This window comes from Lichenostomus cassidix, chromosome 2 (genome assembly GCF_008360975.1).
Source record: "Lichenostomus cassidix isolate B80296 chromosome 2, HeHo_3.0, whole genome shotgun sequence".
NCBI lineage: Eukaryota > Metazoa > Chordata > Aves > Passeriformes > Meliphagidae > Lichenostomus > Lichenostomus cassidix.
The window spans coordinates 52,761,356-52,784,291 of NC_139482.1; the positions used below are offsets into that span (position 1 = coordinate 52,761,356).

The window sequence follows — 22,936 nt, forward strand, 5'->3', positions numbered from 1 at the left end:
GCGTGCTGGACTGCAGCGACTGCGGGTCATCTTTTCGCTTTCTTTTTCACTATGCCCGCCAAATTCTTCCCCAAGGCAGGGGAGCAGTAAGGCCATTCCTTGCCCTGTGATGTTCCTGGGGACTGTGAGATTCCTCGTTGAATCCACTGCTGCTCCTTTCCCAGTGTGCAGTAGCTACAGGGATAGACGCACTGGAAAGCCAGAGCTGCTCCTGCACTAGTAACAGCATGCCGGCTTCTGTTCTTTTGGTACGCCTCGCATCCCACCTCTCCATTAGACCTGGCATGTATCCTGAATGGCGAGGAGGCAGCCAAGGGGCTTCTGGAGCGCAGAACCCACACCCCACCCACCTGCTGTGTCAAGCTTTGGCCTCCCGTGGTGCTCAGGATGCCAGAAGCATCTCTCTAATGCCTGCACCAGGAACTAATGTGCAGAAGACCTTGCCCACGAGGTCCCTCTGCCTCCTCCCCCTAACCCATAATCTGATCCATGAGGTCTCACACACCAGACAGAAACGGTGACATCCTGTGGCCCCCCCGGGTCTAACCCCAGGTATAATTCCAAAGTTGGCCTTGCTTTGCTCAAGAAGCTGGGCAGTAACCTCCAAAGGTCCCTCCCAAATCAAATGGTTCTGTGATTGTCAGTGCTGGGTAAGTACAGATAAAATATCCTTATTCCCACTTGACATTGCAGAAGAAAAAGTTAGAGATGGGTAAGTCAATTTTCACCTGATCATACAAGGACTGGGAAAGCTTCAGCCATAGCAGACCCTGTAAGGTGAGAGCCTCAGCAGATCACTGCCTTCCTCTCTACACTGTCCTGTTTGCATTTTTTTATGAGCTCTGTAAACAGTGTGTGGGATGGGTTAAATTAGATTACATACGGGTTACACTCCTGGATTCACTGTATATATGAACATCAGCTTAACTGATGGTGGATATCCATCCTGTACGAAAATTAGACATTCACTGATGGGCCAGCTAGACAAATGTCTAATTTGAAATGATCAAGAAGTTTCTTTCAATGCTAGCAGGTGAAGGATTGTCCCATTGTGTCATTACAGCTGCTCACTAGTGAGTCTGCTGGCTCACTCACTCTTTCAAATTCCACTACCACAAATTCAGAACTGGTTTAATGAAGTCCCTGATTCTTCATCAGTTTGCTTTTATTGCAGCCTGGTAAAAGAACTTGCCCATAGCTCTCAATTTGATCATATAATGTGGCTAGCACAGGTCTTTCCCATGAGAAATCCTTTTGTGTTTTATAAATAAAGGTTTGGATGTTATTAAAAACAGTGTCCCAAGACTTGGACGATGCAGACCTGGCCAATCAGGCCTAGGGGGAGGTTTCTGACTGACCAATCTGGGTGACTTTTGAAAACTCTATATATATGATGAAATCAAAACAATAAAGGCTTTTTCCTTCTTGCCACTGAGAACTGGATTCTTCTCTCTGCTAACGGCTCAACAGCGACAATATAAGTGTATATTTTAAAAACAACATTCTCCGTGCTCAAACTTACTTTTATGTTATTGTGACTATTATGAGGAGCCAAATTTAACTTGAAAGTGGGTTAGCATATGCTAAAGAAGGTTGGTTTTATTTTGTTCCTGCAACTGCTCTGACAGTATGGTGAGAAGATAGGCTTGACCTAGTGGATGCTGCTGTGAATTTGCACTTGGACTTCCCAGGAGTCCCTGGACAAGCTGTGTACCACACTTTGGTTTTCCAGCTGCAAAATGCAGCAAATAGTTCCCTGCCTGGCAGGGTCAGTGGGACTAAAACCCTGCTAGGATTGCAAAACGTGTAAAAGTAACATCGGTGAAGGCCATATAGGTGCCAAGAACAGATATCTATCTACATATTCAGACAGCTACAGACTTACTGTGACTCAATCAAGTTTAAACATTTAAAGATAAAAGCTGCTATTTCAAGCTTCTTAGTCTCAAGGAAATCCATAATAAAAACAAACCATCAGCACAGAAATAATTTGGATTATTCACACTCAGAAGAAGTGCGAGAAATCACTTGTCAAGGTCACTTTTGAGACATTGACAGACTGAGGAGAAAACAAAAAAAATCAAGCGTATGAAATCCATGACAGAAAAAAGACATTGGATTAAAACTTCTTACCCCATTACTTATTCAAATGCAGAGGTAAATCCAGTGTTTTATCTCTGGCTGAATACTCTTGCATGCTGAAAGACTGAAAATTGAGTTTGTACATAACAGGCCAAACTTATCTTTTTTAAAATGCCTTAAGGAACTGGTCTGGGGCATAGATTTAGTCCAGAACATTCACTCTGGGTAAAAATCAGTTAATCTTAAAAGCACTGCAGCCCCTCATTTGCCATACATTGCTGGAGTGTCAGGAGACAACTGTCTCATAATTTACTCTCTCCTTCTCAGTTCTCAGATCCTGGTCTAGTTCAAACTGATAAATTAGAAGAATGGCTAGCTTTTAACTCCTGGCTAGAGATTTTCCTCCCAAGTGCTGGCCCACGGGAAGTTCTTGTTTCAAAATATGCTGGAGTGACACTAGCAGAACCTTTCAATCAAAAAGAAATTTTGATCCAGCAAAAGTGCAAGACTGGTCCTATTGCCAGCTCTCTCCCTTGTGTCGAAATCTTAAAAATGCAGTTCCTTGTACAGACATCAATAAGCACTACCACTGACCCACAGCCTCTTACAACAAGCATAGGCCTGAACTACAAGATTCTGCTCTGGATCCAAAGTCTACCCTGTGTCTCTCTAATTCTGGATTTAGAGATTTTTCAGCCACAGTTGTAATACAAAGAGTCACTGACACAGTCACAGAGACATAGAGAAACATGGACTTTCCTGAGTGGGAACTCTCAAACATGTATAGGCTTAATTGGATCCTTACCCCCATAACTAATGATTGACGGAGCATTGAACTCAGTGTTACACACTACGTGTAAAATGAGCTCTTCAGTACTACCCTGGCCTTGCTAACTAACTATATTTTGTGTGTGTGCCTGTCTGATGTGGGCAAGCTGTACACCCACTGGAAGAGATTATGGTGGTAATTCTGCATCACATACTAGCTGCAGAGAAGGTCTGGGACCTTTCCTTTGGCAGATTTGTTGTTCTCCCACTTCTGCATTTCAGTGAACCCCTTTGGTCTGAGTCTTCCCCCCTACCAGGTTGCTTCATTCCTCTGCGTCAGGGTGCATGTGTGTGTTACGTAAAGAGTGTGGGAACATTAGTGTGGAGTCTTTGTGCAGCAGCTAAAGTGTCATATATGTGTTTTGCAAGATATGGAGTGTTTCATATGCAAGTTATTAGCAAGATATAGAGACAGATAAGGACACGGATATAGATAAGCATCTGTATAGTTTTGGAATATTAACACTTTCCTGTACAAGGGGTAATGCATTCTAAATCTACTAATACCGGAGAAGAGGCAAGACATTGTTCTTAGATGGTGTTTGAGGGGTGCAAACAGTAGGTGAGCACTTGGTTTGGTAGGTGGAGCAAAGCACTGTTATTCAACTCAAAATGAATAAAATATAGTCGTGAAAACCTTTTAACCAAGTATGACACAATAATTTCTCATCCTATTATTTTTTAACCTTGTACTTCACTCTTCACTTCTGCATTTTATTTCAAGTAACATATTTTTCTTTCTTTCTTTGAAAGAAAATGGAGATCAAAGAGCATTGTAAATACAGAGAATCTCTGTTACAGAGATTGCCAGTTACCTTTTGCTGCTGCTACCCTTTAACTGTAATGAAAACGTGAGAACACAGAACTGGAAAGGACCATCTGGAACCATCTGTGAACCATTATCACACTGTAGGCTACTATGAATTAGATGTTTAATTACAACCGTGCATAGAACATCTACTCCACATGTCACAGGCCATGAAACAGTTCCTATGTAACACAATTAAGAAAGATGATGAATAATAATAATAAGCATCCAGAACTACAGTGCGCCATAGAAAGAATACAGCATCAAGCATCATCAGCATCAAAGTACTGGGAGCTATCATCATTTTAGGGTAAAATGATTGTGAGAAATAAAGCATGAATTTTGCTGTAAGAAGGCAAACCCAGAAACATCCCAGCATCCACTATACTGACCCAGAGGAATATTTTTTTTTACTTCAAAACTTTGCAATCCATTTAGCTTGGAGTCTGTGAATCAGATTCACCACCCACACACTTACAGGAGAGGAGTTCGTGATGGAAGCATGTGTTATTGCCTGTAATTCATCTCCTTTTCATTTCCCCCATCAATAGTACTACAGTCACTGTATTTTAGCCATCAGGAGTGTCTATAAAAGATAGAGAAGCCCATGCAGTAGAAGAGCAACCCTGAGCCAACTCACATGACCTGCACCTATACTACAAAGATCTAAGGATATTGTCGGAGTGCACTGATCTGCTGCCAGTGGCATTGTAAGGGAAATACAAGAAGTATTTGAGGCTGTGTTAAAGGTATAGCTGAAAAAGACAGTGCATCAAAAATGCTGCCGTTTTGTGGGCAGGGCTGAAAAAAGGCCTTTCTTCACATTCATTCCCAGTAAGTTTTCCTCAGAGAGTGTGACCTTTTCATCTAAAAAAGAAAAGTAATGGCTAATGGATTCTTTAACTGGATGACTTTAGGGTCTGGGAGGTTATCATCTAGGGTTAAGGACAGACTGAATCCCCACAGCTTCAGTTTGCCACAAACTTAGAGCTTAAAACAACTGACATGACATAAAAAAAATTAAAAAAAAAAAAAAAAAGAAGAAGAAGAAGAAGAAAAAGCAGTCCACAGCTTCTTTTTCTCTTCTCTTCTCTTATCCTTATGGCCAATCAAGAAAAATGTGTTCTGTGTAAATGGAAGATATTCCATAAATACATTGAGTGGAGTTTACAGTATCCCAAAGGGGCTATTCATCAACTCCGACAAGAATATGCACTGGGAGGCCTTCTCAAAATTAAAAAAAAAAACCAAAACAAAACCCAACACAAAAAAAGAGCTATCCACTTATCTCATCATTTGGTTATCTCTGATTTCAAGGAGTGAGTAGAGAAATGTCAAGCCTTCACTAGATTTTTAAAAGGAGCTCCAAAACCCAATGTCTCTTTTCCCCCCTAAGTACAGGAGAGATATCCAACAATTTCTACAAGTATTATCTAGCATCAAAAGTACATTTTAATTACTTTTACATTACATGGGATTTAAATAATATTTTTGTACTCATTTAGAAAAAGCTATTAAAACCCAGACAAAGCAATTCAATACTCCACTGACAGGCAGTCTTAAATACCATTGGTATGTACCAGTGTCCATTCTGCCTGAGCAGAATTTTTGTAATTAAATTTAAGATTCTTTAGGGACTGTAAAGTGAAAAAAATAAAAAATCGGTCAAGGTTCAGTCTTATGGAACACTAAACATTTTCAATACAGATTGCGTATCCTCAGTTTTATCCTAATCCAAATAAAAGATGATGGTGTTCAGTATCTATTGGAAGACTGGAAGTGCTCAGCACTTTGCAGGGTTAAGTCCCCCAAGAATACTGACAAGCCTTTAGAAAACACTCTAATAATGACCTCAACCATGACCTGGAGGGACTATTTCTTGTGAGGCCAGAGATAATTCAGCCTCTGTGTGAGTTCACACTTGAGACTTCCCTGACCAGAAACGGTCAGGTTGTGCAAATTACAAGTTAATGGCCAGGTTTCAAGATACAAATTACTGTCTGTTAGGAAGCAAGAGTTATAAATGAATTTTATTTGGAGTTGAACTACGGTAAAAAAAAAGCATACTCCATCTGCTATGCCACTGTTCTCTGGAGACTTCCAGCTCCAATTGAGAAGGTCTGGAAAAAAAGAACCTAGCTATATTGACTCCACACTATATTAGAACTTTTGCATTGAATTGATCACTGATCTGTGGAACATGCAAAGAATGCATTTACACATTTTAAATTTCACTGAAGTTTCCCTTTTTGTCTGTAGAGCAAAAGGTGAAACGAAGCATGCAAGTTAAAGAAATCAACTCAAATTTATGGAAGTTGCTATGACAGTTTTGAAGCCATCTGATCCTTCAATGATCACAAAAGTAACCCAGCATTATGGCCTTCACTAACCAGATCCTTTATAGTCTATGTGGCCTGATGGCATTTATCCCAGGGTACTCAAAGAGATGGCTGATGCCATTGCAAGGCCTGTCTCAATGGCTTTTCAGTGGTCTTGGGACTCTGGAGAGGTCTCAGTCAAATGGAAACTGGCAAGTGCCTCAATTTTCAAGAGGACCAAGAGGGAAGATCCTGGTAACTATAGGCCTGTTAGTCTACAGTCTCACTTCAGTGCCTGGTAAAATTATAGGAGAAAATTAATCTGGAAGTTGTTGAAAAACACTTGAAGTAATTGGTCACATGTAGCATGGCTCCATGAAGGGAAAGTCCTGCTTGTGAAACTTAATTTGGTTTTATGACAAGGTTACCCACTGAGCTGACCAAGGGAAGCCACGTGTAATCTTTTTGGATCTCAGTAAAGCTTTTGATACTGTCTCTCACAGGATCCTTCTGGACAAAACATCCAGCCCACAGCTGGATAAACACATCAAGCAGTGGGTGAGCAACTGGCTCATGGGTCAGGCACAAAGGGTTACAGGGAATGGGGTGACATCAGACTGGTGACCTGTCACTAGTGGGGTTCCACAGGGCTCCATCCTCAGCCCTGTGCTCTTCAACATCTTCACAAATTAGATGGATGCAGGACTGGAAAGGATACCAAACAAGTTTTACAATTATACTAAATTGGGAGGAGCTGTTGACTCCCTCAAAGGCAGAGAGGCCCTGCAGAGAGACCTGAACATATTGGAGAGCTGAGAAATCAGCAACCATGTGAAGTTGAGCAAAGACAAGGGCCAGATTCTGCACCTTGGACAGTCCTGGATGTATGGACAGAGTAGGCAATGAGATGCTGGAATCTGGGGGTCCTGCATGGAGGAAGTTGAATATGAGTCAGCAGTGCCCTGGCAGCCAGGAGGGCCAACTGTGTCCTGGGATGTGATCTTTTCGCCTTTTCTAGTTGAGCACAAATAGCTCAGAAGTGAAGGATGACAACTTCTAAACATCACATCTCTGTTGTGCAGAAGGACTTTTGTAAGAATACCAAGCAGGTAGAACTATGATGGAAAGTTAGATCAGCAAGATATAACTGTCAAGCAAGAACTGGTCAAAGAGGCAAGACTGAAGAAAATAATTTATTGAAAGTATGCTTAGGCTGGGAACTGCAATGACTGCAACTGGGCAGATATCTGGTCTTTCTTGTTCTCCCAAAGGCATTATACCTATCCCAATATTAATCATTCATCCTTTGACATAATGGTACATGTTCTGTCAAGAGAAAGAACCTCTTTTCCATCAGTCTTCCCTATTTACACAGAGACCTTTCATCTAATACTGACCCATTCATATCACTCATATCACTTTAACTGGATGCAGTAAAGAATGGTGGCACTGCCAGAAGACAAATTGCTACACTTTTATAGCTGTGCTTGTATGATTAAATCTCTCAGAATCAGAATACTACAGCATATAATGAACTTGTATCTTGTCAAATGAAAGGGACAGCCAAGTGACAGAAGGTAGTGGCTTAATATGACACTGCATTATAATGCAGTTCTGGAGAATAAAATTCAATTGAAATTATTTGGATGGAAAATGTTTGATCATATGCAAGTTTTTTCCCAGAAAAAATGTTGACTTGGCTGTGCTGAAGCTTAGTAGAAAAGGACAGTTTTCCTTTATATCTTCCCTGGGAAACAAAGACAGAAAAAGCACCTCCAATTTCTGTCCCAGCAGAAGTGCCAATCATTCAGAAATTGACAAATGGGGTTTGAAAACACTTCTCAAATTGCATCAATAATGATAATATGAACATTTAGGAAAAAAAAATGGTTGAAGTAATAGAAAATTTCATAAATATTTAATGAATATTTTATCCAGGTTGGTTTGTTTGTTTGTTTTAACTTAGAATTTGACTTTTCTTATTCTGTTGCAGCTGGGTAAATTTTAAAATATTCTAACAGCTTTCATGCCTTATTCTTTTCTGCCAGTCCTGAGGACTTCTGTAGACCCAAATGATACCTTTCTTTTACCAGGGATTTGTATATCATAAAACAGAAAAAGTAATTTCAAAAAGGCTCCAGATCTAACTGGACAGATAAGGATACGAGAAGAAAACTAGGATTATGTAGAGAAGCTTTTACAGGAAAGGAACTAAGTATGCATGAACAAGACTGCCTTTTGGAGATAAAGAAGTCTGAAGTTAATATTGAGTCACACAGACCTCATGAATTTCCTGACTCCTTTTGAAGAAAACAGCAAAAGGTCCTTTGTTCAATACAAATAATCAAATAACAAGAATTTTTGCTGTGCAGAAAGGGTGGGATAGGACTCAAGATGTGGCTTCAACAATGACCTGAGTGTGTTACTTCAGTTTTCAAGTAAAAATGCAGATGTTGAGCTTAAAGGGCGAGGTTATAGAGTGAATGCAAATGAGATTTTGTAATGGATACCTCTGAAGCAAAACCAAAACTGAAACAGCTAAGCATGCTCAAATCACAAGGTAACTGCCACCCTTTTTTTTCCCTCTAAATTGGCCTGTTAAACAGTAAGCCTGGTAACAATCTGTTAATCAATCTGTCAAGCTGTGGGAGCACTGAATTACTGGCAAAGTTTGAATGTGGCTGCCAGAGATAACAGGGGGAAGTGTGATCCAGGCAAAAAAAAGGACATTTGAATGATCTCATGAGGACTTTAAAGAAAGAGTAATTGAGGGCATGCAGCTACATGCAGCTGACTAATAAAAAGTGAAGATTTTCTTCAGAGGTACTGTGTGACAGAACATCCACAAATCTTTCTTTGATTTTGACAACAATTTCCTAGAAAAGCAAGATAGTTCGTAGTCAAGAAAACATTTTTTATGATGCTACAACAGAAATTATTAGGAACTGTAAAAGGAATCATACTTAAAATCTCAGTCATGTCCCAGAACAGAGTATGGAGAACTTTTGATATTTTCAAATCTTCTCCTCTGTGGTGAGTAGGACTTCTTTCCCAGTGATTTTCTCAGGAACAAAATCTGGATATTTTAATTAGAGTCTTCAGGAACACCAAGAGAATACGGTGCAGTTATGGTTGAAAATGGGACCTGCGATTAGTTAGAATTAACATGATCTTTAGAAAAAAAACCTTTGAAAGACAGTTACAAAGGCCAGAGATGATGGTTACAATGACATTTATATTACTGGCAATCTAAGTTGTCATCAGAAGAGACTTCAAATCCTGAGTACAAAGAAGAAATATCCAAGAACAAAGATGCTAATCAGGAATGATACCCAGCTTGGCAAACATTATGAATGCACCAGAATTAAAAAAAAACTCTGTCCTAAAAGGTAAGTTTAACAGGTGGAGACAAATCCATCTATTGCACAGTACTAAATATGCCAGATCTGATAGCACTGAACACACAACCACTGAAATGGAAATACGTGAAGTGTGACCACAGCTGGTGGATCTCACAGACCTGTGGTGACAGCGTCAATGCCTCTAACAAACTCCCTTCTTGACTGGCATGAGGGATGGTGACCAGCTTACAGTCTTCCCAGTGGTCTGTGCACTTTTCTCCCTAAGGTCTCAGGAGTTGTAACAGCTTGGGACACCTGGTGAACTCTAAGAAGCATGATGTCCCTCTGTGCAATCTCTGCCTTATGGCACAAAAAGACTATTTTCAAGAACAGCAGAAACATGTTTTCAAACAAGTATCTCTGGAGAGAAGACTTCACAAGGGCTCAAAAATAATAAATGAATGTCAGTCTGAAACTGAAATAAGATGCAAAGCCCTTGACAAGGAGGCTTTCACAAGAAATGTGACAAGAAAACATTTAGCAAGACACCATAGGAGGTGAGGGCTGCTGTACTGGCCTGGTGCACCTTAATGTGAAAAAAGGCAGTCTCAGTCATCTGTTAACTGTGTAAGATAACTAAAGGAAGTTAAGACATCAACAGTGGGCTTCATCCACTTGAATGCTACCATGCAGTGCTTCTGACTGCTCTGGTCTACTGTCACAACCATTAGGAAGATGCAGAGTGCTGTCTCCCTAAATCTGCCCCTGCTGCTTGGTTGGAGGGAATGAGATGTGGTATCTGTGGTGTGTATCCAGGCCAAAGAAATTGTGCTTAAAAAACACAAACTGACAGAACAATCCATATAGACATGCTTGAAAAGTGTACCTCCGTTCTGTTACTTCCCAACACTTAGGAAGTGTTACTTCTTAACACTTGTGAAGCACTTGGATTCACACACACAAAAAAATCATACTCACTTATTGATATATAGACATATGTATGCAGATGTAATCATACATGAACAGACATTCTTATAACTTATAATGTTGCTGGGTAGTGCATTATACTTTTCAGCATGATGCTAATGCACATTCCAGTATATTATAATGTGTAATGCCAATACTGAAGTGAGGTCATATGAGTTATCAAATCTAGGCACGTTGAATTTTATGAATAAGCACATTAAGTAATTCCAGAAAAATTATAACCTGGGTAATTCCCTTACAACTGCCTATATTTTCCTTGAGATTTGAAATGGATACAGAATTCCTTATTTCCTAGGCTAAAGCTTTTTTGGCTGTGAATTTAATGTTCATGAAAAATGCCAGATTAGCAGCCTGGAGACCAAAATCCCCTTTATGCACAGAACATAGTATGTTACAGGTAGAAGCAGTGCAAGTTCTCTTCATTCTTCCAGTAATGCTGTTCAAACATGGCCAATTGCTTTTGAAGGGTTATAGTATATTCCACAGAATCACAAGGAATCATTGCAAGACAGACTTGAATGAGTCAGGCAAAATGGTATATATGACAAATATTATTATATTAAATATAAATCAGCCTTGAGAAAGATGGATATTTTAGACATTACGGCAACTTATGGTTAGCCTAAGTGGACTGGAAGATTAAGCATGATCAATTGACATGAGGTTAAATGGCCCTTATCTATAGTAATGTGTATTTCTCAAAATCATCTTATTTCATGGGCGTTCTTTAGTGATATGATTTTCCATTTTTCCTTAAGCCCTTACTACCAATTAAAATTTGTGTTTCTGCTAAAATACTGAGCAGCATGCTATTTCAATAACTATAAATTAGATGCAGAAGAGTGCAAATAATTGGTAAGGGAAGCTAAAAGTATTAATGAAATTCCATGATCAGTAGATGCTAATTGCAGAAATAAATACTTCTAGTCCCAATTAACTTATAAATCAGGCATAAAAGGAACACCAGAAATACATCAGGTCAAATTCTGTTTGGAATTTTTATGTCAGCAATAATGAAAGAAAAAGAGCAAACATGCATTGTAACTATTTCTGTTCTTTTTTTTCTGTGAAAAAGAAAATGGGAGACTGCACACATGCTTTGCAACAGATTATTTTCAAGTTTAGCAATAATTACAGATATTATTTGCCATAATGTACTCATGTTAACAAAATGCAGGTCAAATGCATTTTTGCAAACATTTTAAAGGAGCTGACTTCAGTGCTCTGTTATCATTCAAGTGCTGATTTTTAATATTTGTAAAATAAAGCAAAAATTCAGATAATTAGAAAAAACCCACTTCTTTTCATTACACTCTGTCTGATTCCTAAAAGTTCAGTTACATCAAATAACCTTTCCTAAGTTTAAAACAAGTACAGAAGAATTTACTGCACAGTGGGAGCAGCTTAAAATGGTGCAAAGAATTTTAATTCCACTGAACCTTCCAGTGTCTCAGCATTACAATCTGAATATATAACACGGAACATAATTTTTATTCATTACTGGTAATTGCTAAAAGCAGTGAAAGTTTGGTGTCATAGTAATAGTAATAAAGATCACTGTCTTGGGTTACAATGAAAGGCATAACCAAAAGTATGTATTCTACCACCATCTCCAGAAGCTGTTAAAATAGGTGGGGCAGTGTTCTTTATCTTCTCCATGACTCAGGCCTGATAACACCCTCGGGGGAAGCAGCAGCCACTCTGGGGTTTGGGGGGCAAACTCTGCTAATGGGCCATCAGGGTCTCACTGAATGACTCAGAATTATATCTTTCCACTGTGAGATCACCTGCCCTGAGGGGAGGAAACAAACATTCCTACCTGTATATATTTGAAGCTTGGAACACCACAAGAGCACTACCACTGGATTCCCAGAGGACAAGAGCTCAAGAACCACCACTGCACCTCCAGTGAAACAACAGACCCTTCTACAGGATCATCTCTTTGACAGAACCACATCCATCACTCCAACAGGACTGCTACCACCACCACCACACCGACCAACAGGATGTCAGGTTGTATTCTGCCTTTGTCAATTTAAGCCAGTGTTTTTGTACTATTGCCTTTACAGTAATTTTCTTATTAAATTGTAGTTCTGATTTGGAATCTCTCGCAAAATATTTGTGTGGAGTTAATTCCTCCTGCTGGTTTGCCTTCAAACTAGTACAATCACTTAGGCAGAGAGCACAACTGACTGTGATCTGTATAGCTGACCTGTCTTAATTGCTAGCCAAACTTTGCAAGTTCTGCTCAAGTGCATTACAGGTGCCTTAGCACCGTGGCGACCAATGCAATACACCTTTCAACAGAGAATACCTGTCATACTCACAGTAAATGGCATTTTGCCCCAGAGGAAAAAATTAAGAGGTCACATTAAATAAACAAAATGAGCAAAGCTCTTTGTATTGTATTGCAAAGGACAAATGAAGTGGTGTTTTTTCTGTCTATCAAAGTATCCTTTTATGTTTGTTTGCTTGTTAGTTTTTTGGGGGGTGGTTTGTTTGCTTGGCTGGTTTTGGTGGTGTTTTGTTTTGGCTTTGAAGGTTTTGAAGTAGGGACTCAAAATCATAAAGGTTCCAGGAAAAATACAAGAATGATTTAACCTAGGGAGACTGTTCATTGGTGAAAAATGTACGAAGCTCAAATGATTAGCATTCCAAAGAGAATGTTTGTATGTAATTTTAATGATGGTTTCCAAGTCTCCACAGTAAGAGAAGGCATCAGATAGTAAAACATCTCTAACTAGAAGACAAACATGACAGGCTGTCTAACTCAAAGTACTGCCTGTGTTTCCTTCTCTGGTGTGAAAGAATCACTTGCCCTAATGAAATAATCCTTGTTTACTACCTAAATTCCTCTTCTCAACTGCACTTCTCTTGAAGGCATTTTTGGCCTGAAAATGACTGAAATATGGAGGCAAAAGTGAACGGCAGAATCTGTCTCTTCCTTGGTCTTAGGCAACAGGTCAGCAAACACTGATCTCTTAGCAAATAACTAATTAAATTTCTGTCAAAAAATCAACAGTGAAAAAAAGCCCCTGAAATTTAGCTTATTTGTTTTTTTTATATAGATGTACAAGCAGACAAACATTTTATGTTATCCAAAACAAAAGCATGCAGAAAATGCATAGTGGAACTTACCAGTGCAGAAATCATCAGAAGAGTATGAGATAGCCTCTATCTGAAACCCTTTAATACATTATACTGTGCATGATGATGTTTTACTATAATAAATACCACAAATGTTTTATATTACAAGTGACTTCACCTTATATGGATCCCCTGGAACGTCCCAACTTCCAGTTAAAGATGTTCTCTTTCATCTCCAAATAGATGACACCTTCAGCAGGTGTTTGAAATAGGCAGAGACTTGTAGCCTCATAAAGGGGAAAAAGGGCATGATTGGTCAGACTTGGAAAGTAAAAGTTGGTAATTATTTTCACGTGACACACAAGAGATGTTATAGAAAAGCTGACTAAAACTGATTATGACTTAGCCAGTCCTCTTCAACAATGATGTCACTTGTTTCTTGCTTTCTATAAAGTTATGATTAATAAAAGGGGAGGATTATTACAGTAATTTACTCTTAGTGGGCAAGGGGTGACATCAACAGCAGCTGAGCAAACTGACCAAACTTCGTTGTGAGTTGCTGAGGGGTTTTTTTCTCTAGCAGTGACTAACAAGGGGCTAACAGCATCTGACAGCACAAAGGGCCCTTAAAAAGAAGGACACTTTTGGTGGAACTTCTGAATAGGAGTCACAATTTTAACTCTTCTGCTTCATTTTACAGTTGCAAGATGTTTCTTTTGGCCTGCAGAAAGCTCTTCCCTTTCTCTGTTAATTCAATGAACAAACACCCAGACTCAAAACTGGTCAAAAGCTATCCCATTGGTCTTTTCAACATAAATCTCCATGATCCATATTTTCTGCCTTATCCCCTGGTATTGTGATAACTTTTTTCTTCATTCCAAATTACAGAACATTTTTACAGCAGCTTATGCATCTTTGGAGCATGGATTTTGCCAGCAAGAACACAAAAAAGTTAAACATACTATGCAGACTGCTGAGCCTCTGGTCCATCTGTGGGAGAATGCTGTGTTTAATTACATTTTCGTTTTTCAAATTGATAGAGACTTATAACAATCCTGTTTGCTATTTAATGTCTGCAAATTTGCCCTCCCTAAAATTAGACTTGGCCACCTGGAAATATTTACCAGCTGAATTGAAATGCTCATTTGAAAGGACTACCAGTGTAAATTGAATTCTTACCCCTGTGGAGTAACAGCACTTACATTGTGCTGCCCAGGATATAACTACAGGGCATTCTGAGAGAAGGTCAGATACTTTTAGCTCTTTCCCTCAGACTAACTTTTTTGTGTGAGGTTTACAGCTTTTGCACTGATAATATATAGGGCATATGACATTACTTTCAGCTTCTCTGTCCCACAGGCACCGAGAAAACAGTTCCAAAGGGGAGCTGCAAAGGCTGGACATTATATTACCAAAATGTTCCCCAAGATAGAACAATTCAAATGCCTTTTCTGAACATTATTAAACAAAGGACAGAGTGTGCAAGCTAACCACTTACTTGTCCAAACAGTAATAACATTGTACTTCTGATTTTTACAAAGACTTCTTGAGAGGGAAACAAACAGAATTTTCTAAACTGAATCAGTGAATAATGGTCCCAGTAGTAGTATCTGGAAACTCAGGCAGAAGATGAGCTGAGAAGTACTACTGATACTGAAATGGTCAACCACAGATCAGTTAAGTGTATTCTAAATATTTTCTGTCTGAGGCTTTGTGCATCTTCGTGTGTTTTTACAGTTCAGAAGTAGGTAGCAACATATTTTAGCAAGTGGGAAGAAAAGTTGGGGAACCACTGTAGGTTCCCATTTTCATTCTGACCACAGACTTCTTTGGTAGCCCTGAACAGCAATTCCCACCTCATATACTCAAAGTTAAAAAAGTGACATACCTATTTCAAAGGATTAATGACCAATCAGCTGATTTCTGAAAAAATCTATATACCAAGTATTCATGCTACCAGAGGTCAGTCATTTTTATCCCTTATACTTAGCTTCACTTTTCAGCTAGAACACATTTAAAAGACAAGTTTAGATTCTGTGCAGTTCATACTGCATTTTAGCTACTATTGAATCTCAGAATATGCTTGGGAACAGCTAACTTTTTTTTCTGGGATGACCAGATTATCAGCTCATGCCTAAAAATGTCTTACATCTGTAACTCTGGTAATTTATGTCCAAATATGTCTATATTTGTATGTCCAAATAGCTCATTGTATGTAGAGATCAGGTATTGAAATAGCTAACTGTCCCTTAAGCAGTTATTTCATGTGTGTGAGCTGCAGTGCGCAAATGAATCTACTGGGGTAGCTTTTACATGAAAGAATCACCTCCTGACTTTTACCCCTCTTTCTGAGTCAGATGTCATCCTTCAATTCCAGCATCACAGCCTGTTTCCCCTTCCAGATGCTGACATGCAGCAGACTTCCCATAAGTGTTAGGACACCCGGCCATACCTGGACAATTCAGACCAACTTTGCAACTAGACAGCAGAGGCAGTATTTCCCAGTGATTCAGCTTTGAGACTATAAGAAAGCAGTCTAATGTATACAAAAGATGTTTTCTTAACTTTTCATCTTAACCAGAGCTTGACGTGCTACTTCAGCATCACTGTCTGAGGAAATGTTTCCAATTACCTGTGATCAAAGTTAACCAATAATCTGATACAGTTTTTTTGCTCTTAAAAGCACTCACCAAAATGACTGCGAGGTGTCTGGATTGAGTTTTTGTATATGACACTTTTCTCTGTTCTAGAGCAGCAGTTCAAACCCAACCTGTGTCAGTTGTGATTAAACGTGGTTATTCACAAGACTTCCTTTTGTCTGTAATAGACTTCCTTTGAAATTGGTGGCAAGAGATGAGCTTTTCTGAGAGTGACTCAAGGCAGAAACAGTTAGATCTTACTCTGAATCACCTTCAAGAACTTTCTTCTTTCCACAGCATGGAGACAGGAGTGCTTCACTACCATGTAAGGACACTTCCTGAGCAGTCCCACTGGTTGAACATGTAACCCCTTTTTCTCATTCCAACATTGGCAACAGTAGATGCTATTTGGAGAGAGAATGTGAGCCTGGCTGCGTTCCGCAGGCCTATCCCTTCAAGCTCCCCAGCATCTGCAATTGTCATAATAAGGACGTTAAAAGATGTGTCCCTGCCTATTCCCTCTGGTAGTTTTTAATGGACCTTCTTGAGTCTTCTGATACTGTCTGCCTCCACAGCCTCCTGTGTCAACAAATCCCAGAAGCTTAGTCTCCATTGTGTAAGCACTGTATCTGTTTTAAATCTTCTCCTACTAGTTCCAACGTGTTCCCCCTAGTACCGCAGGATTTGGTGGATAACAGTTCAGCATTCACCTCATCTACCATCTTCACGTTTTTCTAATCCCAAGCATGTTCTTTCAGCCTTCCCTTCTCCAAGCTGCCCTTCAGTTTCTTGATTAAGCAGCTGCTCCAAAACCTTAATAGTTTTAGTGTTTCTTCTCCAACTCTATGATGTCCTGCTTGAGATGTGGAGACCAGAACTGCTGACAACATCCACCCTGTGGATGCACCATATATATAGTGGCAAAATGGCACATTCTGTCTTGATCTCACAATATTCCTAACAATACCTATTTTTTTGTCAGCTTTTTGAACCATCACTGCACATTACTTTTTTAAGTTTGGAGACCTCTAAATGATACATCTAAGACTTATCTCTCCCTGGTCTCCTCATGAATACTTACCTGAATGTCACTTCTATATTGGCTATTTACTGATTTGCATGAAAGGATTCACTTCTTTCAGCTCAGCTCCCATTTAAAGCAAGACACTACAACAGGCAGCTCTGCTGAGTGTCTCCAGAACTTGTTGAACTGAGGGCATGAGCAAGTCTCTGTATCCAAGAATGTGGGTGAAGAAAATTGTCCTGTGGCTGTCCTTGCTGTTCTTCCCTGTGAGCAAGCAAATTAAATTATTGTTCAAAACTGTCAATTTGACTCTGATCACGTGAGCTAAATTCAGTTTAAGGGTCAAAAAAAAGAGCTAGAACTAGCCCCCTCAAAAAAGAATCTGCTTTATGAGAAACATCTGAACCCTTCTTTGTTGTTTTTATACTTCCTAGATGCTTGGTTAGTGTCCCTGAATGGACAGCTTCAAAGGAGCAATTAAAAAATGTGTGCATAGACACACAGTTGAGCCCTGTTTGCACACAAAAACTTTATTCTGAGCTACCTTATGTCACCCCATTTAGAGGAGTCATCATGAGGGCATGACACCAATAAGCAGACAATGAATAAAGAAAATAACTGTTTATAAGTTCATAGTTGGCATACAAAAGTTATTGAAGAGGAACTGATATTTTAGGCAGCTGGCCATCACTGCTGCCTATCAACCCTCTGTTCCCCCAGCTGTTACTGGGTATAATAAAGCTCGTTTTAAAAGCACTTCTCCAAGACCTATGAGCTTGGCAGGTACTATTTTGTGCTTACTGATAAACGGGCTTAAACCTAGTTGTTTCTGCACATTTTAATCTGTAAGTAGACACCAGGCAAGGAGGTATTTAACTGTCTACATGTTACAGGTCCCACCTGCACTGAACTACAAGTATAAAATTTCAGCCATAAAATGTAAAGTCACATGAGAAAATTTAACAGAATTGAATTAGCAAATTAAATCCAGATTGCAGTTTCTCATATCCATTCCAAAAGTTCGGCTTCATGCTACCAAGTAAAATCTCAAGTGCTATAACCCCAGATTTGAGGAAAGATCTGAGATAAATTCTCAAAGCATATGTAGGTTTACATTTGAACCTGGAATCTCAGCGTAATCTCCAGTGCTTGTTAAAATAGTGTTGGGGCAGGTGGTATATGCATAGGGAAGGGGACCAGCTGCATTATGTCAATAAATGATGACCATTCATTGTACTTTCCTCATGTCCCTACATGAGGGGAAATGTTCTCTGTAATTTCTTGTGTTTCCCTCAAAATAATAATTGAACCCAACCCATCCCTCAGATTTAACCTGGATCTGTCATGAAAATGAGTCCAAACGTTATTTTAAATAACCCGCTTGAAAACCAGTGACCATGAGAAACAAAACAGCAGCAAGGCCTTGTTTGTCATTTTTAACCCACAGATCTCAGAAGATATTGATCCTTTCAGCTTTACAGATGGGGACATGAGGTACTTGTCCTCAGCAGTTGATAGTAGAGCCATAAAACCCAGATTTCCTGGGTCCCCATCTAACACTCTATTCAGTAAACAATTGTAAGCAGTCAGGCTTCTTCTTAACATTTTCACTGCAGAATGCTATCCACAGGGATTTCCTCCACAGGGAATTCACAATGACAAAGCAGCAACAATGAAGAAGATCAAGACACACTTTTTAATTCTCTTGTTGGTGTCCTCAGTATTTCACTTATGTCAATTCTCTGCTGGTTACTCTCACAGATGGGAATATCTGCTGCTGTGTGACACTGCAACTTTTCCCAATGGCCTGTACATGATGACTACCTTGGAAGAATTGCCCGTGTAACCTCTTGTTGAGTTCAGCTCAACAAAAAAGGAAAGCTTATGAGCTTCATTCAATTCCCTCCCACACACCAGCAGATTTATAAGTAATCAAAACTTAATACGCAAAATGTATCTCCATCATTGAGGGAGCTAAACCAAGATGAAATTGGACCTTTCATACAAGAAGAAAACTGGGATCTGTTTTTAAAAGGAAAAGCCAAAACCCAAACATTAATATGTAAAAGTTAAATTAAGCAAATAGACTTTACATCAGATCTTCTACTGATGTAATTCAATCTCTGAAGTCAGAAGAGCTACACCAATTCTTAGTAACTAAGGGTCCAACGTTCCTCTTGCAAACACAGTCGTAAATCTTCCTAAAATCCACGGGCAATATTACTTTGGGAAGTACACCAGTGAATAATCATCTGAACAGCTTTTACCTAAGACATGATTTTTTGTTTCTCTTTCCACCCACCAATGATTATACTTATCCTCAGAGTCAAAGCTTGATTCAATTGCCTTCTGCTCCCACAGTCAGCACTAAGTTCAGTGGCATCAAGAGCTGGCCCTAAAAGCTAAGACATAACAGGAGTCTGTAACTTACACTGTTGTGTGTGCTGTGATTTGATTAACTGTAGTAAAAGGAACACAGAACAGAGAATGCAGGGCTTGTCAGAGAAATAAACCATTTCCCATTATTCTGAAGTTGGTCCAAAGATGTCTTTGATAAAACTCCACTGACTGAAGTACAATTACATAAGAAATTATTTTGATGTATACTTTGAACAACAGTCAAACTTTTCAACAGCATGCAAATTAATTTAGTGGACTTTCAGTAGGAGTTTTAATTCACCTGTAAATGTTAAATGCTGCTCCAAGTTAAGCCATAAATTTTTCACTCTCCTTGGAGCCAAATAGGATCTGTCACCTGGCGGTCCTTCCCTCTGGGGTTTAAATCATTGACGTGACTCTAATCATAATCTCCAAATATCTTTGAATACAGCATGCCTCAAGATATTTTACATATTACAGAACTGTTTCTCAAGAAAAAAGATTCCTTTTGCAGTAATGTACTGAAAAGTCACCTGTCAAATCAACAAGCTCTGTGAACAACTTTAGTGCTTTATACTGCTCTCTCCAGTTATAATTTAACTCCATGCTCTCTCTATAAATTCAAGAAAATTCTCTTTGTAAATAGGTTTTTCCCAAGTGAAGTTTTGAACAAGCTCTGATTATAACACATATTTGTGTCATATCACATCACACTAGTAACACCATCTATATCACCTGGCTCATGTATTCATATGACTTGACTTTTATTTTTAAGTGTAAGAAGGCAACACGTATGCTAAAATAACATGGACATGAAATATCTTTGTGAAAACGCTCTGTTCCGTGGGTTGGCAAGAAAAAAAGATCAATGAGTGACATGTCAGAAGACTTAGGTATAGTTTTGAAAGAAAATTAACATACTTGCTTCTGTTAGTCAATTGACTTTACATAAGGTTCTTGTAAAACAGAACTGATCCTGCCCCCCTCTAGAAAGTGTCATCCATCAATACTAAAAAAAAAGCAAGAACTTGTAAGCTATTATTTACCCTATCCTCTAGACCGAGTTCTTATCCTCAGATGAACTTTATATTTTTACCAGCTCACTAATTATTATTGAAATCACTGACCCCTCTAAAGAGCACATAAGCATTTGAGTTAGTAGCAACAGCAAGACCAGCCTTAATTGGTCCTCTTACATAAAAGCAGAAACATAAAACTTCTAAATATAAGTTTCTGACATATCTTTTCTTACTATTACAGGAAAATTAGGTACAACAGAGTGAAATTCCAGCTGATTTCCACAGAAACCTGTGCCAATGTGTTTTCTAGTGGCTGCTCTTCAAAGCAGGGATGGAGACGGACAGATATGGTTGTATGCAATTTGGGAATACAAAGAAGTCAGTAAATCACACATTATCCACTGAGTGAATAATGAAGTGGTATTGGGCCACTTTTTAAAAATGTTTCGTAAGATAAAATCCACAATTAGGAAAAAAAAAAGAAAAAGAGAGAGACAGGTTGCTGGAATACTAACCTTTCTTTCTCAGTCCCATTCCTTTAGTTATTTCTGATCCAGCAGGAAAATAAAATATGCCTCTGAGCCAGCAAGATAGGCTTAGCATCACTGCAATGTTTTATGTGGTCTCAATTGGTGGTATCAGAATTTAAATTAGAAATCCCAGTTTCACTAAAGGAACAATGATTATCTGGACTCTGAAGCTGACAGTAAAAAAAAAAAATCAGAAAGAAAGAAAAAAACCAAACGCAGCTACAGTCTTTCCCAAGAGCAATTGCCCTTTCTGGCAGGAAGGGGTAAAAATAGAGGCAGCTCATTAATATGGCTTGGCAGTGCTTAATGGCAGCTGGTCTGAAGAGTTAGATCAGTGGGTCTTTCCAGCAGTACTCCCGGACCACTGCCAGCAGGTGTTGCTGTGTTCAACAAAATGAAAACGAGTGTGGGGGGATGGGGAGAAAAATATTTATAAAGAGAGAAATAGGTGTGAAAAAAAATTAGTCACTGAGTAAAGCTTTCATTAGGCCTTTGGTAAAGCTATACACAAACTCCCCGAGGCAATAAGGAGCATGCTCTGAAATGAATAATGCTTTTCACTTCTCCTAAACTCCTTTCAGAAGTTATCCTGCGCTATAAATCACATACATGCTTGCTGTGCTTCACTCGGTAGCTTTCTCGTTTTGTCACAGACCACACACTTTGGCCCCGGGGATCGTGTGCCCCGCCGCCGCAGTGGAGCAGTTCGGTGCGGCTGGGTGCTGCCCCAGGAGGGGTGACAGTCCCGTCACAGGCGGCACACGGCTGCTGCGAGCAGAGCACTGAACCTCCCTCCAAGGAGAAGAGAGCTCCGGCACTCCCAGGGCAAGTTTTCCATTCTCCATAAAACCAATGCAACGCAAGGTCTCTTGCTGAGAATATGTCTGCTGCCAAATTGCAACAGGCACTGCACTACCAGGACGCAACTAATTTCAGAGTTTTGGGATGTCAGTTAAAACCAGACTCAGCCTGGTCCTGAGAAAAACAGGAGTGCAAGGTGGAGAACTCCTTTGCCAAAACTTGGGTTTAGGATCCCCACTAAAAATAGGGTCCTGAGACTAACTAGGTATATATGTGTTCATTATCTATTTCTTGAAGAAACTGTCTCACTGTTCCCGAAAAAAAAAAGAGGGGAAAAAGAAAAAAAAAAAAAAAAAAAAAAAAAAAAAAGTGCTGCTCTTTGTAACAACTGGAACCACCAAACTCAGATTGTAGGAAAGCTACTGAAACCTTTTTCACTTTTATTATATGCATATTAAATGCATATAAAAATGGGAAACAAAACAACCTATCTGGTCATATGTTTCCCATTAACTTCTGATTTTTTTCTCATTCTACCAAAGCTGTTGTGCGAATATAGCACACACACCAGTTGGGATCAACACTTCTATGAGGACTCCCTGGTATCGCTGTAAATTGAAAGTTTGAAATCTTTCTTCTCTGATCCAGGTCAGCCATATTCCAAGACAGATTAAATTTACATTGCCAACAGGACATAAAAATGCAATTATAAGTACGATTGAGGCCAAAAAAAAAATCTGAAGGATGGGGATTTTCTGGTAATCAGTGGGTGTTATGAATGAGTAAAGACTGCATGATCATGCCATTTGTCATAAACGGTACCACATAAAGACAGTTATTATATTTGTTTAAGAAAGGAGATGGATTTTGGATTTACTTTTGACCTTTTATATATTATTTCTGTACTGCCTAATTGGCATAGTTATTTCTGATTTTCATTAATGTAAATTGAAATAAAAATTGCTTTTTATTTTATTCCACAAGTGTTAATACCACAGTTGCAAAAAATGTGACCTGTCATTCATTGTAATTTATTTTTAGATGTCTAAACTGTTTTTAATAGCGTGATGCAATCTGCACGTCAAGGAGCCAG

The 22,936-nt window shown here is 39.1% G+C and overlaps 1 long non-coding RNA gene across 1 annotated transcript in view; it reads right to left on the bottom strand.

Annotated features, from left to right (window-relative positions):
* The window catches only part of LOC146441375 (uncharacterized), an 81,980-nt gene that overhangs the window by 35,777 nt on the left and 23,267 nt on the right, over window positions 1-22,936 (bottom strand). The window lies entirely within an intron of this gene.